Source organism: Aquarana catesbeiana, linkage group LG05 (genome assembly GCF_042186555.1).
Source record: "Aquarana catesbeiana isolate 2022-GZ linkage group LG05, ASM4218655v1, whole genome shotgun sequence".
NCBI classification, from domain to species: Eukaryota; Metazoa; Chordata; class Amphibia; order Anura; family Ranidae; genus Aquarana; species Aquarana catesbeiana.
The window spans coordinates 56,272,923-56,295,127 of NC_133328.1; the positions used below are offsets into that span (position 1 = coordinate 56,272,923).

Consider the following 22,205-nt stretch of genomic DNA (forward strand, 5'->3'; position numbering starts at 1 on the left):
GACTGGGCTTGGGTCACAGTAAGAACCCCAACACCAAGCCCCCGCACAGCACGAACTTTACGACGAGGAGGTACCCGCAACAAGGCTTTAAAACGGACGGCTGGTCAGAACGAACTAAACAGAAAGCACTGAAAAACAGCAAGGTCTGAAAGAACGAGCTGAAAATCAGAAATGAGCGGACAAGAACGCACTGAGAATCAAATACGGTACTATAAATAGCACGCACTGACAAACAAATGCAAACTGACTACACGCACTGAAGAACAGATACAAACCCACAAGCACAAACTGAGGAGCAGCAACGATCGGAAAAGCACGAGTCTGAAAAGAGCGAATCAGCTCTTACCAAACTTCTACTAACACGAGATAAACACGAGATTAGCAGAAGGAGCCCAAAGGGTTGACTACTGCAAGTACCATTCATACACTGACAGCGCAGCAACCTAACGACCATCACCTGAGAGCACTATATGGCCTATATATGCTCTCAGGTGGTGGTCGTTAGGTTGCTGCGCTGTTAGTGTATGAATGGTACTTGCAGTAGTCAGTTATAAACTCCCAGGACTTTTTCTGTAACGAAATATTAGATCCTGGTCCATGGGGGCCTTTTCTCTGATCCTGGTATCCAAGAATCTGGCAGGAAAACACTTACCTTTGTTCTTTGTGGCTGGATAAGAGCCCCTTTTACTGAACTGAAGGACAGGTGTTCGGGTTCGGCACATCATGGATCTTGTGGACAGATTACTGGGAGGGGCTGGGGAAGACCCGGCTGTCATGGTGCACGTTGGCACCAATGACAAAGTCAGAGGCAGATGGAGTGTCCTAAAGAACGATTTTAGGGACTTAGGAGCTAAATTGAGGAAAAGGACCTCCAAGGTAGTATTCTCAGGAATACTACCGGTACATCGAGCCACACCAGAAAGGAAGAGGGAGATTAGGGAAGTAAACAAGTGACTGAAGAGCTGGTGTAGTAAGGAGGGGTTTGGGTTCCTGGAGGACTGGGCCGACTTCTCAGTCGGTAACCGGTACTATAGAAGGGACGGACTGCACCTAAATGAGGAGGGTGCAGATCTGCTGGGAAGGAAGATGGCCAAAAAGTTAGAGGGGTTTTTAAACTAGGCGATGGGGGGGAGGGTCCAGAGGCAGAGATAGCCAGCGCGGGAGATATTCCAGAGGGTAGTATTGGGGGGCATTAGTGGTAGGTTAACCAAAGCACAAAAACACAAGGTGAGTATAGTAGCAAGTCCTAGTTGCAATCTCAAAACAATACGAAGACAATATGTGACCGGTCTAAACTATGTGGCATGTTCACCAATGCCAGGAGCATGGCGGACAAGATGGGTGAACTAGAGATACTGTTGTACGAGGAGGATTTGGATTTTGTGGGAATTTCAGAGACCTGGTTCAACAGCTCTCATGATTGGCTGGCAAACATTCAAGGGTATACCCTATACCGCAAGGATAGAGAGGGTAAAAAAGGGGGAGGGGTATGCCTATATATCAAGAATAATGTACAAGTGAATGTGAGAGATGACATCACTGAGGGAGCTAGAGAGGAGGTGGAATCCTTATGGGTAGAGCTCCAAAGGGATAAAGCTAAGGGGAAAATAATACTGGGAGTATGCTATAGGCCCCCTAACCTGAGGGAGGAAGTGGAGACGGATCTCCTATCACAAATTGGAGTAGCAGCAAGGATGGGAAGTGTTATCATAATGGGGGATTTTAATTATCCAGACATAGACTGGGCAGCGGGAACCGCGCATTCATTTAAGGCTCGCCAGTTCCTTAATGTCTTGCAGGATAATTTTATGGGTCAGATGGTAGACGCACCAACTAGAAATAAAACATTACTGGATCTACTGATTACCAACAATACAGACCTGATCACGGATGTGGAAATGCGGGGCAATTTAGGTAACAGAGATCACAGGTCAATTAGTTTCAGTATAAATCACACAAATAAGAAACATAAAGGGAATACAAAGACACTGAATTTCAAAAGAGCCAACTTCCCTAAACTACAAACCTTGCTAAAAGGCATAAACTGGGATAAAATATTAGGAACAAAGAATACGGAGGAGAGATGGGTTTGCTTTAAGAGCATATTAAATAAGGGCATTAGCCAATGTATCCCATTGGGTAATAAATTTAAAAGAGCGAACAAAAGTCCTGGATGGCTTAACTCCAATGTAAAAATGCATATAAAAGCAAAGGAGAAGGCCTTCAAAAAATACAAGGTTGAGGGATCATCCTCAGCATTCAGACTTTATAAAGAATGCAACAGGAAATGTAAGGGTGCAATTAGGACAGCTAAGATAGAACATGAAAGACACATAGCGGAGGAGAGCAAAAAAAATCCCAAGAAATTCTTTAAGTATGTAAACATTAAAAAAGGGAGGACAGACCATATTGGCCCCATAAAAAATGAGGAAGGACATCTGGTTACAAAGGATGGGGAGATGGCGAAGGTATTGAATTTATTCTTCTCCTCAGTCTTCACGAGTGAATCGGGGGGCTTCAGTAACCAAAACTGCAGTGTTTATCCTCATGACACAACACAGGAAGCACCTCCATGGTTAACAGAGGACGGAATTAAAATTAGACTTGAGAAACTTAACATTAATAAATCACCGGGACCAGATGGCTTGCATCCGAGGTTACTTAGGGAACTCAGTCAAGTGATTGCCAGACCGTTGTTCCTAATTTTTACAGATAGTCTACTGACTGGAATGGTACCAGCTGATTGGAGAAAAGCCAATGTAGCACCTATATTTAAAAAGGGCCCAAAATACATCCCTGGGAATTACAGACCAGTTAGCCTAACATCAATAGTATGTAAACTCTTGGAGGGGATGATAAGGGACTATATACAGGATTTTAGTAATACGAACGATATCATTAGCAGTAATCAGCATGGATTCATGAAGAATCGTTCTTGCCAAACCAATCTATTAACCTTCTATGAGGAGGTGAGTTGCCATCTAGATAAAGGAAGGCCTGTAGACGTGGTGTATCTGGATTTTGCAAAAGCATTTGACACAGTTCCCCATAAACATTTACTGTACAAAATAAGGTCCGTTGGCATGGACCATAGGGTGAGTACATGGATTGAAAACTGGCTACAAGGGCGAGTTCAGAGGGTGGTGATAAATGAGGAGTACTCAGAATGGTCAGGGGTGGGTAGTGGGGTTCCCCAGGGTTCTGTGCTGGAACCAATCCTATTTAATTTGTTCATAAACGATCTGGAGGATGGGATAAACAGTTCAATCTCTGTATTTGCAGACGATACTAAGCTAAGCAGGGCAATAACTTCTCAGCAGAATGTGGAAACCTTGCAAAAAGACCTGAACAAATTAATGGGGTGGGCGACTACATGGCAAATGAGGTTCAATGTAGAAAAATGTAAAATAATGCATTTGGGTGGCAAAAATATGAATGCAATCTATACACTGGGGGAGAACCTCTGGGGGAATCTAGGATGGAAAAGGACCTGGGAGTCCTAGTAGATGATAGGCTCAGCAATGGCAGGCAATGCCAAGCTGCTGCTAACAAAGCAAACAGAATATTGGCATGCATTAAAAGGGGGATCAACTCCAGAGATAAAACGATAATTCTCCTGCTCTACAAGACTCTGGTCCGGCCGCACCTAGAGTATGCGGTCCAGTTCTGGGCACCAGTCCTCAGGAAGGATGTACTGGAAATGGAGCGAGTACAAAGAAGGGCAACAAAGCTAATAAAGGGTCTGGAGGATCTTAGTTATGAGGAAAGGTTTCGAGCACTGAACTTATTCTCTCTGGAGAAGAGACGCTTGAGAGGGGATATGATTTCAATTTACAAATACCGGACTGGTGACCCCACAATAGGGATAAAACTTTTTCGCAGAAGAGAGTTTACCAAGACTCGTGGCCACTCATTAAAATTAGAAGAAAAGAGGTTTAACCTTAAACTACGTAGAGGGTTCTTTACTGTAAGAGCGGCAAGGATGTGGAATTCAATTCCACAGGAGGTGGTCTCAGCGGGGAGCATTGATAGCTACAAGAAACTATTAGATAAGCACCTGAATGACCACAACATACAGGGATATACAATGCAATACTGACACATAATCACACACATAGGTTGGACTTGATGGACTTGTGTCTTTTTTCCTTGTCAAAAGAAGTTTATTGAGTATACAATGTTATAAAGATACATAAAGATACATAAAGTAAGTTTACAAGGATCTATAAAGTAAGCTCATTGTTTTACAGTAGGGTTTATATAGGTAAATATCATGAAATTTCAAATATTAAACATTGGGTTCACGTAAACCTAAATTAAAGATATATATCATTTCCTTAGTTACTTTTGTAGGTATTTAAATGATTTATACCTACTATACATATTGTTTACAAGTAGAGTGTATATAGGTCAAATAAATTCTGATAATGAGCTTTAATCGTAAGGTGGAGAAAAGGAAAGAGAAAGAAGAAAAAGGGTTGAAAGGTAGAGGTATGGTCCACAAGGTTGTCCCGCTCGTCAGTTTATTATTCTTTTTAGTTCTCTTTGAAGCCTTAGAATGGGTGTCTCTGTAAGTCATTTAATCTGTTACCATGGCAACAGGACAGAGTCATTGAAATTTGACAGGAACTGTTGTTTTATCCAAGGATGCCAAAGTTTTTCAAATTTTGGAATTTGATTTTGATCGATGGCTACCATCTTAGCATGGGACATTGTATTATTCATTCTGTGAGTTGTTTCTGCTAGTACCAATGTAGGAGATTTCCATGCCTTGGCCACTGTTTGTTTTGCAGCCGTTATTAGTTGGATCATAAGTTTGAATTGAGAGAGTGTTAACCATTCCGGTTTTAGATTAAGTAAAGTTAAATATGGATCTGGTTGTATTATTTTTTTAAATATTTTAGATGCAATCACGAAGACTTCCTTCCAGAAGGTTTGGATTACTGGGCACGTCCACCATATGTGTAAATATGTGCCTATTTCTGGGCATCCTCGAAAACAAAGAGTTGAGGTATTAGGTGAATATTTTGCCACTCTAGCGGGTACAAGGTACCAGCGAGTTAGGACTTTATAATTTGTCTCCAGTGCCAAGATGTTGGGTGAAGATGACTTAGATGTGAGCCATATATTAGACCAGTCCGTGTCTTCTAAAGTTCGTCCCAGGTCCTCCTCCCACCTCTGAACGTAAGAGGGTCTATTAAGATTTGCTACTCCATATAATTGATTATAAAGTGATGAAATTGTACCTTTAGCAAATGGATCTTTTGTACATATTGATTCAAAAATGGATAATTGGGATAATGGTGTATCCCCCTTTAGGAATGGTGTATAGAAATTTTTGATTTGGAGATATCTAAATATCTCAGAGTTTGGTAGATCATATTTTTCTCTAAGCGATGGGAATGAAAGGAATGATTTAGATGCTATGAAGTCATTTATTGTCTGAATGCCTGATGTTGTCCAAGCTTTAAAAGAATTTGGGTAGATCCATGCCGGATAAAAGGCCGGATTTCTGATAAAAGAAAGGAGAGGATTGTGTGGAGATTGTAACTGATATTTGGTTTTTAGTTTATCCCAGAGAGATAAGAAGTGTTTAGTTATGGGATTATGAATTTTAAAGCGGTCTTTAGGATCAAGCCATAATAAATTTGATATTAATAGAGGGTCGTTTTCTGAAGCCTCTATAAATACCCATAATGGGATTTCCTGTTTTGCATGGTATTTGGACAGACTGGCCAAATGTGCTGCTCTGTAGTAGTTAGTAAAATTAGGGTATCCCAGGCCTCCTTTATTTTTGGGAAGATGTAGTGTGTGTATAGGTATACGTGGTTTAGAAGAGCCCCATATAAACGAAGTTGCTCTTTTTTGTACTATTCTCAAAAAATAGGAAGGAATTGGAATAGGGAGGACTCTGAATAGATAAAGCAATTTGGGTAGAATAGTCATTTTGATTGCATTAATCTTCCCTATCCAGGATAAAGGAAGTTGTGACCATTGTTTTATTAGATTTGTGATCTGTCTTAATACAGGAGGATAATTGGTTGAGAATAAGTCAGAATGAGATGCTGTTAAATGAATTCCAAGATATGGGATTGATTTTTCTGCCCATGTGAATGGGAGTGCAGCCCTAGCCGGGATCAATTCCATGTTTGTGAGTGAAATATTAAGCACTAGGCATTTCTTAGGATTAATCATAAGGCCGGATAGGGCTGCAAATCCATCAAGAGCTGGTATTAAGTTAGGACCAGAGACCTGTGGTGATGATAGAAAAAGTAATATATCGTCTGCAAATATACATAATTTGTGTGTAATACCTCCTACTTCAATGCCAGTTATAGTTTGGTTTGTTCTGATGTATTGGGCCATGGGTTCGAGTATAAGGGCAAATAATAAGGGAGATAATGGGCAACCCTGTCGGGTACCTCTTTCGATATTAAAGGCTTCAGATTTGTATCCAGCATATTTTATATAGGCTTTGGGTTTATTATATAATGCTTTGATCCATGTTAAAAAGTGGGGTCCAAAACCCCATTTTTGTAATGAATATTGCATATATTGCCAGGATACTGTGTCAAATGCCCTCTTAATATCGAGAGATAGAAAACATAAAGGGATTTTCCGTTTTTTAGCAATATGTGCCAATAACACTGCCCTGCGTTTACCATCGCCTGCCTGTCTATTTGGCATGAAGCCTACTTGATCTCTATGTATTAATTTTCCTATAATGCTATTGAGGCGTTTTGCTATTATTTTTGCTAATAATTTAATATCGAGGTTTAACAGAGAGATAGGCCGATAATTCACACAGGAAGTGTCATCAGAAAGGGGTTTTGGGATCATACAAACAATTGCCATTAGTGTTTCTTGCCGAAAAGAATGTCCATCTAGAAGTTTGTTAAAAGTTTCAGTGAGAATGGGAGAGAGTATTTCTGAGAATGTTTTATAGTATAAAGCCGAGTAGCCGTCTGGGCCTGGTCTTTTGTTAAGTTTTAGGTCTTTTATGGCGTTAGCAACTTCATCTATAGTTATAGGCTCATCCAAACTGCTTTTTTGATTCTGAGATAACTCAGGTAAGGTTATTTTTGAGAAGAAGGATTCAGCTTCTGTAGGATTAAATTCATTGTTTGTCTTGTATAAAGTTGCGAGATGTGAGTGAAATTTATGGACTATTTTAACTGGATTACAAGTGTAAACATTTTTTGATAATTTCAAACGTATTGGTTTGAAAGATTTGTTAGTTGAATTTAATGCCCGAGCCAAGTATGTACCTGGTTTGTTTGTATTCATGTAGAAATTGTGTTTGGAGCGTTTGAGGGATTTATCAACTGACTCAGTGAGAAATAGATCGTATTCCAATCTAGATTTTTCCAGATGAGATTTTGTACTCTGAGATGGATTATCTTGAAATGATATGTAGGCTGCATTAAAATTGAGTTCTAGTTTTTTTGCTAGATTTTTGCGTTCCCGTTTAAATAGTGCCATTTGTCTTTGTATTGTACCACGCAAGACAGGCTTATGAGCTTCCCACAGTGTTATTGGGGAGATGTCTGTTGTATTATTAATTGATATGTATTCCTTTAAAGCTTGTTCAATGGCCATCTGATGTAGTGGGTGTTTGAGCATTATGTCCGGTAAGTACCACGTTGGGTCATGTGCTTTTGGTATGGCTGAGGCTATAGTAGTGTATACTGCATTATGGTCAGACCACGGAATCGGAATTATATCTGATGCAATAATTTCTGGTATCATTCCTATTGTTAGAAAAATATGATCTATTCTGGTGAAGGTTTGATGAGGGTGCGAGAAATAAGTGAATTTCTTTTTCATTGGGTTACTTTCTCTCCATGAATCTACCAGATTGTATTTGGAAAGAAGTTGAGAAAAAGGTAATCTAGAGGTTATTTTGGATGGTGTAAAAGGTGATTTATCTAGAAATGGGAGGAGGACCTGGTTCGAATCCCCACACATTATCACTGTTCCTATTTTGTGTGTATTAATCACTTGTAATATATGTGAGAGGAATGGTGTAGGTTGTTTGTTAGGAGCGTAGTAGGAAATCACTGTGATTGCTGTATCCATTATATAACCCATGAGTATCAGGTATCTACCTTCTGGGTCTTTAATTTCTGATGATAAGGTGAATGGTGTGGATCGGTGAAATGCAATTAGAGTTCCCCTTTGCTTGGTACAGGCAGAAGCCGTGTAAATTTGTTGATAAAAAGGAGAAATATATTTTGGAGTAGAATCTTTGGTGAAGTGTGTTTCTTGGAGGCATACTATGTGAGCCTTCTTGTTATGGAAAGTACGGAAGGCTTTGGTCCTTTTTTGAGGGACATTTATTCCCTGAACATTCAGGGAAAGTATATTCAGTGGTGCCATGGCAATAGATCAAATAGTTTTGACTTACTTTTTGTTATGCAGAGCTGACTGCGCAGATCAACCTGTGTGGACTGAAGAGATGAATAGATAGAAAAGAAACCAGTGAATTCTGGAGTAAAGAGTAAACAAAAAACATATGAGATTAGATGATACATTGTATAAATTATTTTTTGCAAGTAATCACAATTTACCCGTGAAAGAGAATAAATATCTCTCTCAGGGGAATAAGTGCCTTCGTCACACTCCCACATAATATGGTTGGGAGAATGAGGAGGGCTAATGGGGGTACACGGATCTTCCGCTTACAGGAGAGAAGTGCTATGTCAAAAGACATCAAAATGATGTTTCATTAATTGGAGTGCAGAATATAGTTTTTGTTGAAATTATTTATTCCAGGGTGGTTGTATATGGTTAGTCTTGCCCTAGGCTAAATAATTCAGTTAGAAAGGTACTGTTAATAACTTTGGTATTGATGAAGATAGCTTGAATTATTTTGGGATTTTAACCCTTTTAGAGTAAACAATTACATATTTTATTCATATGTAACTGTTTAGATATGTTAACTCATAAAATTGAGGTTGTATTGCTTCAGATTAGAATAAACAAAAACATAATTCTAGGAACTAGTTAGGTAATAATATATTTGTTTTAAGAAAAGAAAGAAAAAGCTTCCATTACTTCTGGATTATTGAACATATTTGTCCTAAAAAGTAATAAATCTATTGTTATTACCTGATAATATATAACTGAACAAGAATTTCCTTATTTCACTTATATATTCTAAGGCTATATGAATCAGAAGTAATAAGAAATATAACTGGAATGTAACATGATCCCACACAGTGTGTGACTATCAGAATGCAGTTACATTCAGTTATAAATATAGGTTTTTTATAGAGAACCATCTCTTAGTATAATAAATGAAGAGATATCAGGAATTAGGATGTCAGTCCATTGAATCTTCTTGGTCCATGGATGATGTGGCATAACGGCCTCTTTTGTGAGAATGATGATTCCCATTTTGTTCTGAAATTTTCTGGGTGCTGCCTGAAGGTGAAGATGACGCCATTCTTCTGGGTGTGGGAGTGTTGCTGCTTGTGGGTTCTGTCAGATTTAATTTTAAAAGGGTTTGTTGTAGTTCATCTGCTGATCTGCTTCTGTAAATTGTACCTTGGTAGTTAAATCTGACTGAAAAGGGGAAGCCCCATTGATACATAATGTTGTGGCGTTGCAGTTCCATTAGTTGGGGTTTCATGGATCGTCTTTTAGTAATAGTAAGTTGGGATAGGTCAGCAAAAATTTGATAATTGTGTCCTTGAAAATTAAGTTCCTTTTTTTCTCTTGCAGCAATTAGTATTTGTTCTTTCGTTCTGTAATAATGAAATTTTGTGATTATATCACGTGGGGGTCCATCTTTCTTTTTGGCTGTGAGGGCTCTGTGTACTCTGTCCAGTTCTAAACGTTCAATAGGGATATCTGGCTTTAGTTCTTGTAATAGAGCAGTAATAGTAGATTGCAGGTCTGTCAAAGTTTCAGGTACTCCCCTTATGCGCAAGTTTGAACGTCTGGCTCTATTTTCGTAATCTTCGAGCTTAGTTTGAAGTATTAAATTCTCTTTTTTTAATTGTTCCAATTCTGTTATATTTTCTTGGGTTGTAATTTCAATTTCATCCATTTTTATTTCTAAGGCTGCGGTGCGGTTTCCCAGCTCTCTTATTTCTTTGGTTAGGCTTTTTGTTATTTGGTCTGAGGTTTGTTTTAAAGCCTTATGAAGCATCTTTTCAAATTGTAATAATATTACTGGGGATACTGAGGAGGCTTGTGGAGAAGTTTGTGAGAGGATTTGTTCTGTATCTGACTCAAATGGAGAGTCTTGCTGTGACATTTTCTGTCTGTGAGAGCGCCCTGATGCTGTATCTTGTGAGGTGACTGGAGCTGCTTCAGCTGCAGTGAGTGCCTGTGAGCTCTTTGTGAGGTGATTTTTATTTCTGCCACGGTTTCCTCCCAGTACCATATTTCCTGCCCAAACTTTCACAGTTTGTTCCCTGGGGCAAAAAGGTTCAAATGGATACCTTTTGAGCCTGCAGGCTCCGCTTTGTCCTTCTCTTCTCTCCTCAGCGGTGTGGAGCTCTAACAATGCATGTCTGCTCTGCTAGGCTCCGCCTCCTGCCCTCCGACTTGTGTCTTTTTTCAACCTCACCTACTATATGTAACTATGTAGGTGGATTATGATCTTATGATCTGTATAATCTGAGGTCCAACTGATCTGGTAAGAGGCATTATTGTTATATGTTTTGGCTGCAGGAACACTCAAGTTTCAGAATATTGGAAGTCTTTTCATGCTGATATTATTATTTATATGGACTCTGTTCCTATATATCACAAGTTAATACTGATTTTCCATGGATCCCACGGTGTGATCATTATACACATGGACTTTTGTCTCTTTATTGCACCATTGTTATTTTTGTTCACTTGATAATATGTATTATTGTTTTTTACACAGTCATACATTGTGACACTTGAATGATTGTTTTGTTTATACACAGTTATATACTGTGACACACGCACTTTTTGTTTTTTTCAAAGGTCACATTTGTTCACATTTTACTTCACAGCTTGATACTTAATTGAGTAATGGATGCACGCTTGTTTCTTTTGGATTATATGTTTTTGAGCTTTTAGTATTTAGGCTAACACAAGCAGTGGCACTTTATTTATTTTATTTTTTCACTTGGTTAGCACAAAGAATATTTTTTTCTTTTAGGCAATTGTGTCAAACGCTTTTGCAAAATCCAAGTATACCACGTCCACAGCCACCCCTCTGTCCAAGGTTTAACTTACCTCCTTTTACTTACCTCCTCATAAAAAGAAATCAGGTTTGTTTGACAACTTCTGTCTTTCATCTGTCTGTTACTTAACCATTTCAGCCCCGGAAGAATTTGCTGCTGAATGACCGGGCCATTTTTTGTGATACGGCACTGTGTCACTTTAACTGACAATTGCACGGTAGTGTGACGCTGTACCCAAACAAAATTGATGTCCTTTTTTTCCCACAAATAGAGCTTTCTTTTGGGAGTATTTGATCACCTCTGCAGTTTTTATTGTTTGCGCTATAAACAAGAGAGAAAAAAAAAAGCGACAATTTCGAATAAAACACAATATTTTGTACTTTTTGCTATAATAAATATCCCCATTTTTAAAAAAAACAACAAAAAATTTTTTTTTTTCTCAGTTTAGGCCGATATGTATTCTTCTACATATTTTTGGTAAAAAAAAAACGCAATAAGCTTATATTGATTGTTTTGCGCAAAAGTTATAGCGTCTACAAAATAGAGGATAGATTTATAGCATTTTTATTATAACTATTATTTTACTAGTAATGGCGGCGATCTGCGATTTTTATCAGGACTGCGACATTATGGTGGACACATTGGACACTTTTGACACATTTTTGGGACCATTGGCATTTATACAGCGATCGGTGCTATAAAAATGCACTGATTACTGTAAAAATGTCACTGGCAGGGAAGGGGTTAACACTAGGGGGCGATCAAGGGGTTAAATGTGTTCCCTGTGTGTGTTTCTAACTGTGGGGGGAGGAGACTGACTAGAGGAAATGACAGATCGTGGTTCCTAGCTATTAGGAACACACGATCTGTCTCCCCTTACAGAACAGAACAGGGATTTGTATGTTTACACACACAAGTCCCTGTTCTGCCAATCGTGCCCGTGATCGCTTGTGGCCGGCAGTCATCCCCTCTCCCCAGGCTGACAGTGCTGCTGTCTGTTGTGCCCACTGTGGTGGCTGCCTTTATTTTCCTGTTTTGGGCTTTATTCCCTCTGTTTTCACCTGGTGATCTGGCCAGTAACACACCTCCTGTATTAGAGTGCCCCCACTCTGGATGAAAGAGCACAGGGAGCACCTTTGGACAGCAACATTGTTAGCATTGTCAGTCTGAGAGGGGGGGGGACTAGATGGACTAGCAGATTTCAATTACTCTTCAATACACTTACAAATTAAAGCCAAACTCCAGCTATTACTTAATAAGTAGTTACAGCAAACTGTTTTTTTTTTTACCTTTTACGTACAGTTAGGTCCATATATATTTGGACACAGGCTCAATTTTAGTATTTTTTTCAGGCATTTACCAAAACACATTCAATCTATAGTTATATAATAGATACGGGCTGAAAGTGCACACTCTCAGGTTTAATTTGAGGGTACATCCAAATTGGAGGAAGGGTTTAGGAATTACAGCTCTTAAGAATAGCTATCCCCCCCTTTTCAAGGGGCCAATTGAATTAAAAGCTGTTTCATGGCCAGGTGTGGGCTACTCGTTATTTCTACATCAATTAAGGAGGTAAAAGGTCTGGAGTTGATTCTAAGTGTGATATTTGCATTTGGAATCTATTGCTGTGAATCTACATCAAGCTTTCAAATGACCTGCCCATGCAAGTGAAACAGGTCATTGTAAGGCTTAAAAAGGAAAAAAATCCATCAGAGAGATAGCAGCAACATTAGGAGTGGTCAAATCAACAGTTTGGTACATTCTGAGGAAAGAAGAATGCACTGGTGAGCTCAGCAACATAAAAAGGTCTGGACATCCACGGAAGACAACAGTGATGGATGATCGCAGGATTCTCTTTATGGTAAAGAAAAACCCATTCACAACATCCAGACAAGTGAAGGACACTCTCCAGGAGGTGGGCATAGCATTGTCAAGGTCTACAATCAGAAAGACTTCACAAGAGCAAATACAGAGGGTTCACTACAAGGTGCAAACCATTCATAAGCCTGAAGAATAGAAAAGCCAGATTAGACTTTTCCTAAAAAAGCCAGACCAGTTCTGGAAAAGCATTCTTTGGATGGATGAAACTAAGATAACTCTGTACCAGAATGACGGGAAGAAAAAAGTGTGGAGAAGGCTTGGAACAGCTCATGATCCAAAGCACACAGCCTCATCTGAAAAACATGATGGAGGCAGTGTGATGGCATTAGCATGCATGGCTTCCTGTGGCACTGGGTCATTGGTGGTTATTGATGATGTGACAGAAGACAGAAGCAGCTGGATGAATTCTGCAGTTTTTAGAGATATACTGTCAGCTCAGATTCAGCCAAATGCAGCAAAGTTGATTGGACGGCGCTTCACAGTACAGATGGACAATGTTTCAAAACACACTGCAAAAGCAACCCAGGAGCTTTTGAAGGAAAAGAAGTGAAATATTCTGCAATGACCAAGTCAATCACCTGATCTCAACCAAATTGAGCATGCATTTCACTTGCTGAAGGCAAAACTAAAGGCAGAAAGACTCACAAAGAAAAAATGAGGACAGCTGCAGTTAGAGCCTGGCAAAGCATCAGAAAGGAGGAAGCCCAATCTTTGGTAATGTCCATGGGTTCCAAACTTCAGGCAGTTATTGGCAGTAAAGTATTCTCAACAGAATATTAAAAATGAACATTTTATTTATGATTATATTAATTTGTTCAATTTGTTCAATTCCAGGGCACCAGGAAAGGAAATGGGGGCTGGGTACCTGTGAAAACTAGGTACCCGCTCTCCCCCACAAAAAAATGACATGCCAAATGTGGCATGTTAGGGGGTCACGAGTACTTAAAGCGGAAGTTTCATTTTTGGGTGGAACTCCGCTTAAATTTTCATGTTCAACCCCTTGAATTAAAGCTGAAAGTCTGCACTTCAAATTTATTTAGATTGTTTCGGTTTAATTTTATTCTGGTGGCATTCAGATCCAAAAGTATGAAAATTGTGCCTGTGTCCAAATATATATGGACCTAACTGTAAATAAAGAATTATAAGCATCCCTGCTAGTGTTAAATGGTTTGTCTCATCTCTGTAACTAATACATTCTTCTAGAGAGCTTGATCTTTTGAAAAACAACAGGCTAAAGCCTTGTACACACGAGTCTCATATTGAAAATTATTAGTAAAGTTACGAAAATTCTCGTACGACAGACTACAACTTCGAAAGTGATATAATGTGTTGTATTGTATTGTAATGTATTCTTTTGTTGCCAAGCATGCGTTTTGTTCTGATTTTTTTCGGACAAAAACTGTACTGAATAAATGAAAATCGTACGTTCTGGTATCATACGAGAAAAAATGTCATGCTTGTCCCATCGGATAATTTTGCGCGACTTGTCCCGATCGGCTCTTGAAAGCTGTGTACTAACAATCAGAATATTGTATGATCGCTTCAAAAGCGGTATTTGTCGTCCAATTTTCTGACTGTGTGTACTAGGCTTAGGGCAGCCTATACATTAATCATCTTATTTTCGTTCAGCCAGCAGGTTGAATAAAAAAAAACCCATACATGGATCAAAATTCTTCTGGTCCCTGCTGATCCATATGGCCAGATTTACTGGCTGGATCACCACGTGAAAATAGAAGAAAGAAAGTTAAGAAAAAAAAAATGCAATCATCACATCTAAGAATTGGTAAGCTGCAAAATAATAAATGTTTGCTTTTGGTGTTAATACTGCTTTAATATACATAATAAGGTCAGTGTGAGGTGGTAAAATGTACATAAAAAAATAACCATTTTTTTTTTTTAATGGTAGTGAAAGTAGTTGTAAAGGTATAAGTTTGTTTACCTTACTGCATTTTATGCAGTTAAGTAAAAAATCTTCTGCATGCAGCTCCGCAGCCAGCCCCCCTAAATACTGACCTGAGCCCGATCCTGATTTAGTGATGTGCACGAGAGCAGCGTCTCTCTCTCTAATCATTGGTACTGTCAATCACGGCCAATGGGGAGAGAGCGGCTGGGCGGGACAGAGCCTGCTCGGGAGCGAGCACACACAAGTGCCCTCAGAGCAAGGGGAGAAACCAGGAGCACCGGTGGGGGACACGAGAAGAGGAGGATCGGGCTTGTTTTGTGCAAAACCACTGCACAGAGCTGGTAAGTATAACATGTTTGTTATTTTTTTTTTAATTGCCTTTAGAATCACTTTAACTGACTGTTATGCTTATGCATTAGCTTCATTGCAACCTGAGCCACTGACTGGGAACATGTATAAAGAAAAGGAATTTTGACACTTATTTACAAGTATGTGTAAGGCCTGTAACACGAAAGGTACTGGTGCTATACATACACAGCTTAGCACTGCGCTCCGAGCCCACCCAGTTGTGTGACAATAGAGCATAGACATTCGCTATTGCCCCACTGATCCTTCTCCAAGCCAATCACGAAGCGGGACATGTCACCTGATTTGCTGAAAGGACAGGTGATCCTATTGGACGTCTAGGAGGAGGAGGGAGGAGACGCACAGTGGAAGCCGACGTAATGCAGAGGAGGAGGAGACGCGATAGAAGCCACCGCCCGTCGCCAGCAGTAGCGCTGCCTGCCCACAACCTAGATGGGGTAAGTGCGGGGTGGATGACCGACAGTGAGACCCAACTGACAGTGGCGGGGGAAGTTGTGATTGTTTGCCATATTTTCGACTCTGTGATGACCCTTTATGAGACTTAGGCTTGGTACAAACAAGCCGAATAGCAGCCAGTATCAGAAGTGTGCACAGCTGGTCTAATACCCCGTACATACGATCCGATTATCGTATGAATGATCGTCCATTTTTTTTTGCTTGCTAATGTCACGTCGAATCTGATGAGTTTACTAAAGTCACGAAAATTCCCGTACAACAGAATAAAAATGCAGAAGTGATGTCATTTACGATAGCTGTATTGATTAAACGAAAATCGTATGATCTGGCATCATACAGAAAAAATTTCCGTGCTTGTCCAATAAAATAATATCGGATGAACTGTCCTAATCGGCTCTCGAAAGCTCTGTACTAACGATCCGATTATCGTACGATCGATTAGAATGCGGCCTTTTTTTCGTACTATTTTCGGATCGTGTGTACCGGGCATAACAACCAGCTTTTGTGGAAGGGACATGCTGGAAAACCAGCATTCATCAGTGTGTTCTGGCGGGGGGGGGAGGCAGTCCCCCTATCAGAACACAAAGGCACATCAGGTGAGATTGCTGTACTAACATTGCACATGTTAGCCCGGCAATCTCTCAGGTTTTTTCTGTTCAGCCTGCTGGGTTGAATGAAAAAAAAACTTTACGTGTGTACCTGGCTTTAATCACTTGGGGACATTCTGCCCACACATCCGCGTCTTTCAATAACAGAGATTTGTGAATAAATAAACAACCGCAGCAGATGGACTTGTAGTTTTCAAAGGACTATTCATTCATCGTAGTCTATTCATTCTTTCTCCAGTTTTCTAACTGAAAGTCCATGTGGATATGGAGGACAGAAAGATGGAGGGAAAGTGTGCTGGAGCCTGACATTGCACCCATGATCCATTGATTGTGGGTACAAAGCTTTGTAGAACCGTTTAAAAAAATAATACATTCACTTTTTTTTCACTGCAAAATTCATGTGCATTCATTATTTTTTTCAAAGGTAAACTTGGCCTTTAATAAATATTTGTGAACAGGCAGGGTTTTTAAACTATGTTTCTTCTGAATTAAAGTACTCTTACCTGTTCTTACCTGCTTGTTCACAATGTACACTAAGCTGTGCACGTGCAGCTCACAGTACAATTCTGGCATCTGCCAAGATGAGTGAACTCCCATGCATGTGCAGGAGTGAGGTCGTACGGGCCTGGTCAGTTAAAATGGCTGAATTTCGAAACTTGGAAGACCGGTCAAAGCAGGTGAGGATGCTCATGGACACCGCATTGTGGAGGGCATCAAGCCAAATGAAACAATAGTTTCACAATCAATAGTTATAAGAGACTTTCAAATATGCACCTCATGAAGTCATTGAAGTGGTTGTAAAGGCTCAAGGTTTTTTACCTTCATGCATGAAGGTAAAAAACCTTCTCTGTGCAGCAGTTCTCCAGCCCCTCCTAATACTTACCTGAGCCCCCAGGAACTCTCCATCCTCATTAAATGAGACAGAATTGGGAGTCATTGGTCAATGAGGACAGAAAGGGGGAAGGAAGGGGGCTGAGCTGGCTCTGTGTGTGAATGGATATGCAGAGCCGTGGCTCAGGAGCGAGCCTGCTCAGGTGCCCCAACAGCAAGCTGCTTGCTTTGAGGACACTCGGTAAGAGGGAGAGGCCAGGAGTGCCAGTGGGGGGACCCGAGGAGAGGAGGATTCGGGCTGCTCTGTGCAAAGCCATTGCAAAGAGCAGATAAGTATGACAAAAAAAGGGTCCAGCGATGCGGGGGATTGAAGCCCCGCTCATCCCCCCCTCCGCTCATCATCGCTGGCATTGCAACTGTGGGCGCCCAGCTGTGGCTTCACTGCTGAGCACCCACTGCGCATGCGCGAGCCGCGCGCCGTCACTGGCCCCGCAATCATCTGGGACCGATCACGTGTCCCAGATGATTGACAAGAGGGAGGGTGGAGAGGCGATCTCCCTTCCTGCGCCAAGGGAAGTAACGTCAGGAGCCCAGGCACCGAAGGAGGCAGATTACGAGGGAACCCCTAGCAACAGGCATTTAGAGGTGAGTAAAAAAAAACATTTTCTCCAAATGTTTTTTTAAATTTTTTTTAAGAACATTACAAATTTTTTTTTTTTTTGGGGGGGTGGAACTCCACTTTACCAAGCCACATGTAGCAGGGCACATGCATTCTCCATTGTAAGCTACAGACAATATCATCTTTTGACCGCATAAATACCACAACCTCTTCATCTTGTGGATGGTGAGTTCAAACTATCTGATGAGGATTGCCTTCAGTGATTATACCTTATACAGGCCAGGCATAGAGGTCTCACAAGGGATAGTCACTTCACAACAGTTGGAGTCAGAATAAGACTTCCAGATCCCAGTTGTCACCAGATCTCCTGAGCTCTTCCACAGCTAACCCGCTGTATACTCAAGCGTCATCCCCGCTAACCTGCTGGGTCCCTGGCTTGGCACTCGCTGAATCGTTCCCACTTCTTCACCATCCCCGGGTGGTGAGAGGACTGCTCAGGTGCTTGCTAGAGCTTACTCACAGTAGTCTCCGGTAATAAGGTGGATGGTCCCTTTACCCCTGACCACAACTGGTTCCCCGTCTGGCTGAACCTTCACAACTTGATTACACTCCAATCCTGCAGTCCCAACCCTACGCTGCTTCTCCTGCTCCTGGTTAGGCCTCAGGCAGCCTAGCAGCCAGTTGTCCTCGTAATAGGCCTCTGGCTTCCGGCCTAGCAACCCGGGGCAACATAACACACGTCCACCTAGACAGCCGTCCAGGTGCAGTAATTCCAGAATTAGAGAGGAGTCAGTGGATCTTCTAACAATTAGCCAGGACAATTACTACCTGGCTACACTTTTATTATAGATCATGTTAGAATCTACCATATTTAGATATTAAAAACATGTTGGATCAAACAGCTAGATATATGTGAAAATTCTAAATCATCCCCCCATGATGGTAGTCATGAGTAGTATATGTGTTTTGCAGATGTCCCGCTTCTTCAGGACTTGGGATGTATTCTCATATAGATCCTTATAACAATATCACTCCATCTATGAAGAGAAAAATGACAAGGGCGAAAAAATCAAACTATATTCTTACCTAAAAACAGACATGCCCAATAATTAGGATGTCCAAAAGATCAGATCAAACAGAAAAGATGCTAAATTAGGGTTGCCACTTTTTCTTCAAGCCAAACCCGAACACTTTAGAGGCGCATATTAATTTATTTTTTTTCAATAAACACTATAGGATTGTAACAGACCTGGGACACCTTTGGGCACTCCAAAGAGAATAGAAATGTGGTGCACATAGTGCCCCCTCACCTTCCTGTCAAGCCCCGTTCTGAGCCACATTCCTGTCTGAATAGGTGGACTGAAACCTGGACACATGATTCAAAACCTGAACTGTCCGGGTGAATCCCGGACAGGTGGTAACCCTATGCTAAATTATATCTAGATTCTATTAGTCCCAGCATGGGAATTAAATATACCCGGCACATATAGGATGAGCGTCTTATATTCTAAACGATGTCCAAGGTGTATTTAGAAAGAAAGGTATCTATATCACTGTGAATTCCAATAAACGCATCTAAAAGACCCATATCCACAAAACCCATAAAAAGGAGAGGACAAGAGAGACAACTAGTGTTAGCACCTTGCCAACCTATGGTTCAGAATAGAGCGCCCCGTCTGTTAGTGCACCGTCATTATACGAACAACATATCAGTACATTGAATTTTCTCATATACCGTATTTATCGGCCTATAACACGCACTTTTTTCCCCTGAAAATCAGGGGAAAATCCGTGGGTGCGTGTTATAGGCCGATCCCCGCCGATTTCTGTGTCATCGGAGCGATCGCGGCAATTGCCGCGGTCGCCGCCGACATACACAGCCGTGGGTAGATTCAAAAATGGCGCCGAGACTGCAGGGAGCCGAGATACACATACTCGAGTGTTCTCGGCTTTTTCCGGCGCCGCCGTCACGCCCAGTCCCGCCCCTGGACCTGTGTTATGTCCATCATAGGGCGGGACTGGGCGTGACTGTGAGCGGCGCCGAAAAAAGCCGAGAACACTCGGGTATGTGTATCTCGGATCCGACAAGAGCCGAGATACACATACCCGAGTGTTCTCGGCTTTTTTCGGCGCCGCTCACAGTCACGCCCAGTCCCGCCCTATGATGGACATAACACAGGTCCAGGGGCGGGACTGGGTGTGACGGCGGCGCCGGAAAAAGCCGAGAACACTCGAGTATGTGTATCTCGGCTCCCTGCAGTCTCGGCGCCATTTTTTGAATCTACACCGAGTGCACAAAGCTGCACTGACATGGCTGGACTGGGGCAGACCTGCACTAACGAAGCTGCACTGGGGCAAGGCTGCACTGACAAGGCTGCACTGGGGCAAAGCTGCACTGACAAGGCTGCACTGACAAAGCTGCACTGACAAGGCTGCACTGGGGCAAGGCTGCACTGACAAGACTGCACTGGGGCAAGGCTGCACTGACACTGAAAAGGCTGCAGATGGACAGATAAGGCTGCATTGATGGGCATTTTAATGTAAGTTTTTTTTTCCTTAAACTTCCCTCCTAAAAATTTTTTTTCCTTAAAATTCTCTCCTAAACTTGGGGTGCGTGTTATACGCCGGCGCGTGTTATACGCCGATAAATACGGTATGTAACTGTTTGATCTGACATGTTAGTAATATCTATAATAAAAGGATGTATTGATTTTATGAATGGATTCCTCACTGATTTAATGACTTCATGAGGTGCATATTTGAAAGTCTCTTAAATTTATTTATTGTTACAACTAATGTACACACGATCGGACTTTACGGCATACTTGGTCCGGCGTACCGGATTTCGTCGGACAATTCGATCGTGTGTGTGCTCCAGCGGACTTTGTTTTCTCAAAAGTTTGACGGACTTAGATTTGAAACATGTTTCAAATCTATCCGACAGACTCGAGTCCGGTCGAAAAGTCCGCTCGTCTGTATGCTAGTCCGACGGACAAAAACCGATGCTAGGGCAGCTATTGGCTACTTGTTTTAGTACCCAATTTTCTCAAACTTTATTAAAAGACTGACAGGTATGCATTTAATTCCTGTAAGTTTTAAAAGCCATACAACAGGAACCTTCCCAGCTATCATAAAATATATAACGGGTTCCCACATTTCAGTGTATTTATTTGTCTTGTTATGTAGAATAACTGAAAGCTAAAGCTGTGCCATTCTGCAGGTAGCTTGTGAACTGTGAAAACACTGTGAAGATTTAATGCTTCCCTTAACACAGAAAACCCCCACCTAGGTTTCCCTCTTTAATGAGGCACTGAAAGTTATGAACTTAAAATAATTACAGAGCTGCTCGCATGCACACTCTACACAAGTGGAATGCTGCCTTGGGGCAATACAGGCCATGAAATAATTTCTTTAATAAAGAAAGATAGGATATTAAAGGACTCTTTTTGTCTCATTAGGTAACAGCAGACCACAGCTGCATAGCTCTTTCTAAATATAACATGAATTTATAAAGTGGCTTTCATCCAATCTGGCTTCCCAGAGAGCTTTGCATTATTAGATACAGACATGCAGCCACAATCAGGGTGGAATCCCCAAACAGTTATGAACTTCCTTTAGTTTTCACGTCAGTCTTCAAAGGCTAGCAGGCCACTGACAAACATGGGTAAATATTGCATAAGTAACATATTTGATGGTTTGCTGTTATATCGGCAGCTGTCAGTGTGCGTCTGAGATCTGCAGAGCTATAACTGCAAGAAGAGGAGGAGAAATGTCATTATACAGACATGGAATCACACTGATTGCAGGCTAGATGTCTAGAGAGCTTCTTAAAGTGGATGTAAACCCACCACTCACTCAGTATAAACTAATGGCACAGTATTAATGTATATATACTGTACATGCAAGCCTCCTACATGTATCCCTACCTTGCAAATGTCACCCCCTTCAGCAGTATGAGCCCTGCAAAACTTTGGAATCGATGGGTGGGTCTCTTTGTCGGAGTTCGGTGGGCGGAGTTGTGATGTCACAAGATTCCCGCCCACCTCCACACTCTCCTACTCTCCTATTTCTGAGTTTCAAGTAACATCCAGTCAAAATTTAGGAAAGGCACCACATGACTTCAGCATGCCCAATCATGCTGCGGTGTGGAGCAGCCAATCCTGGGAGAGCTGGAGAAGAAAAGAGGAGGGATGTGAAGCTGGAATCGTAACATTCTCTCTCTCATGCGGTTCATGAGGTAAAGAAATGAGATGTCAGTCATAGCAGTGGGGATGTAGCAACACAAATTTATCTGTGTGTCATTTTTTTATCCTACTAAAAAAAGACAAGAGCACTGTTCAGAGCTGGATTGACTCTTTGTGGCAAGACTA

The 22,205-nt window shown here is 41.2% G+C and overlaps 1 pseudogene; it reads left to right on the forward strand.

Moving 5' to 3' along the window:
- The window catches only part of LOC141145934 (sperm-associated antigen 6-like), a 156,160-nt pseudogene that overhangs the window by 77,177 nt on the left and 56,778 nt on the right, over positions 1-22,205 (forward strand).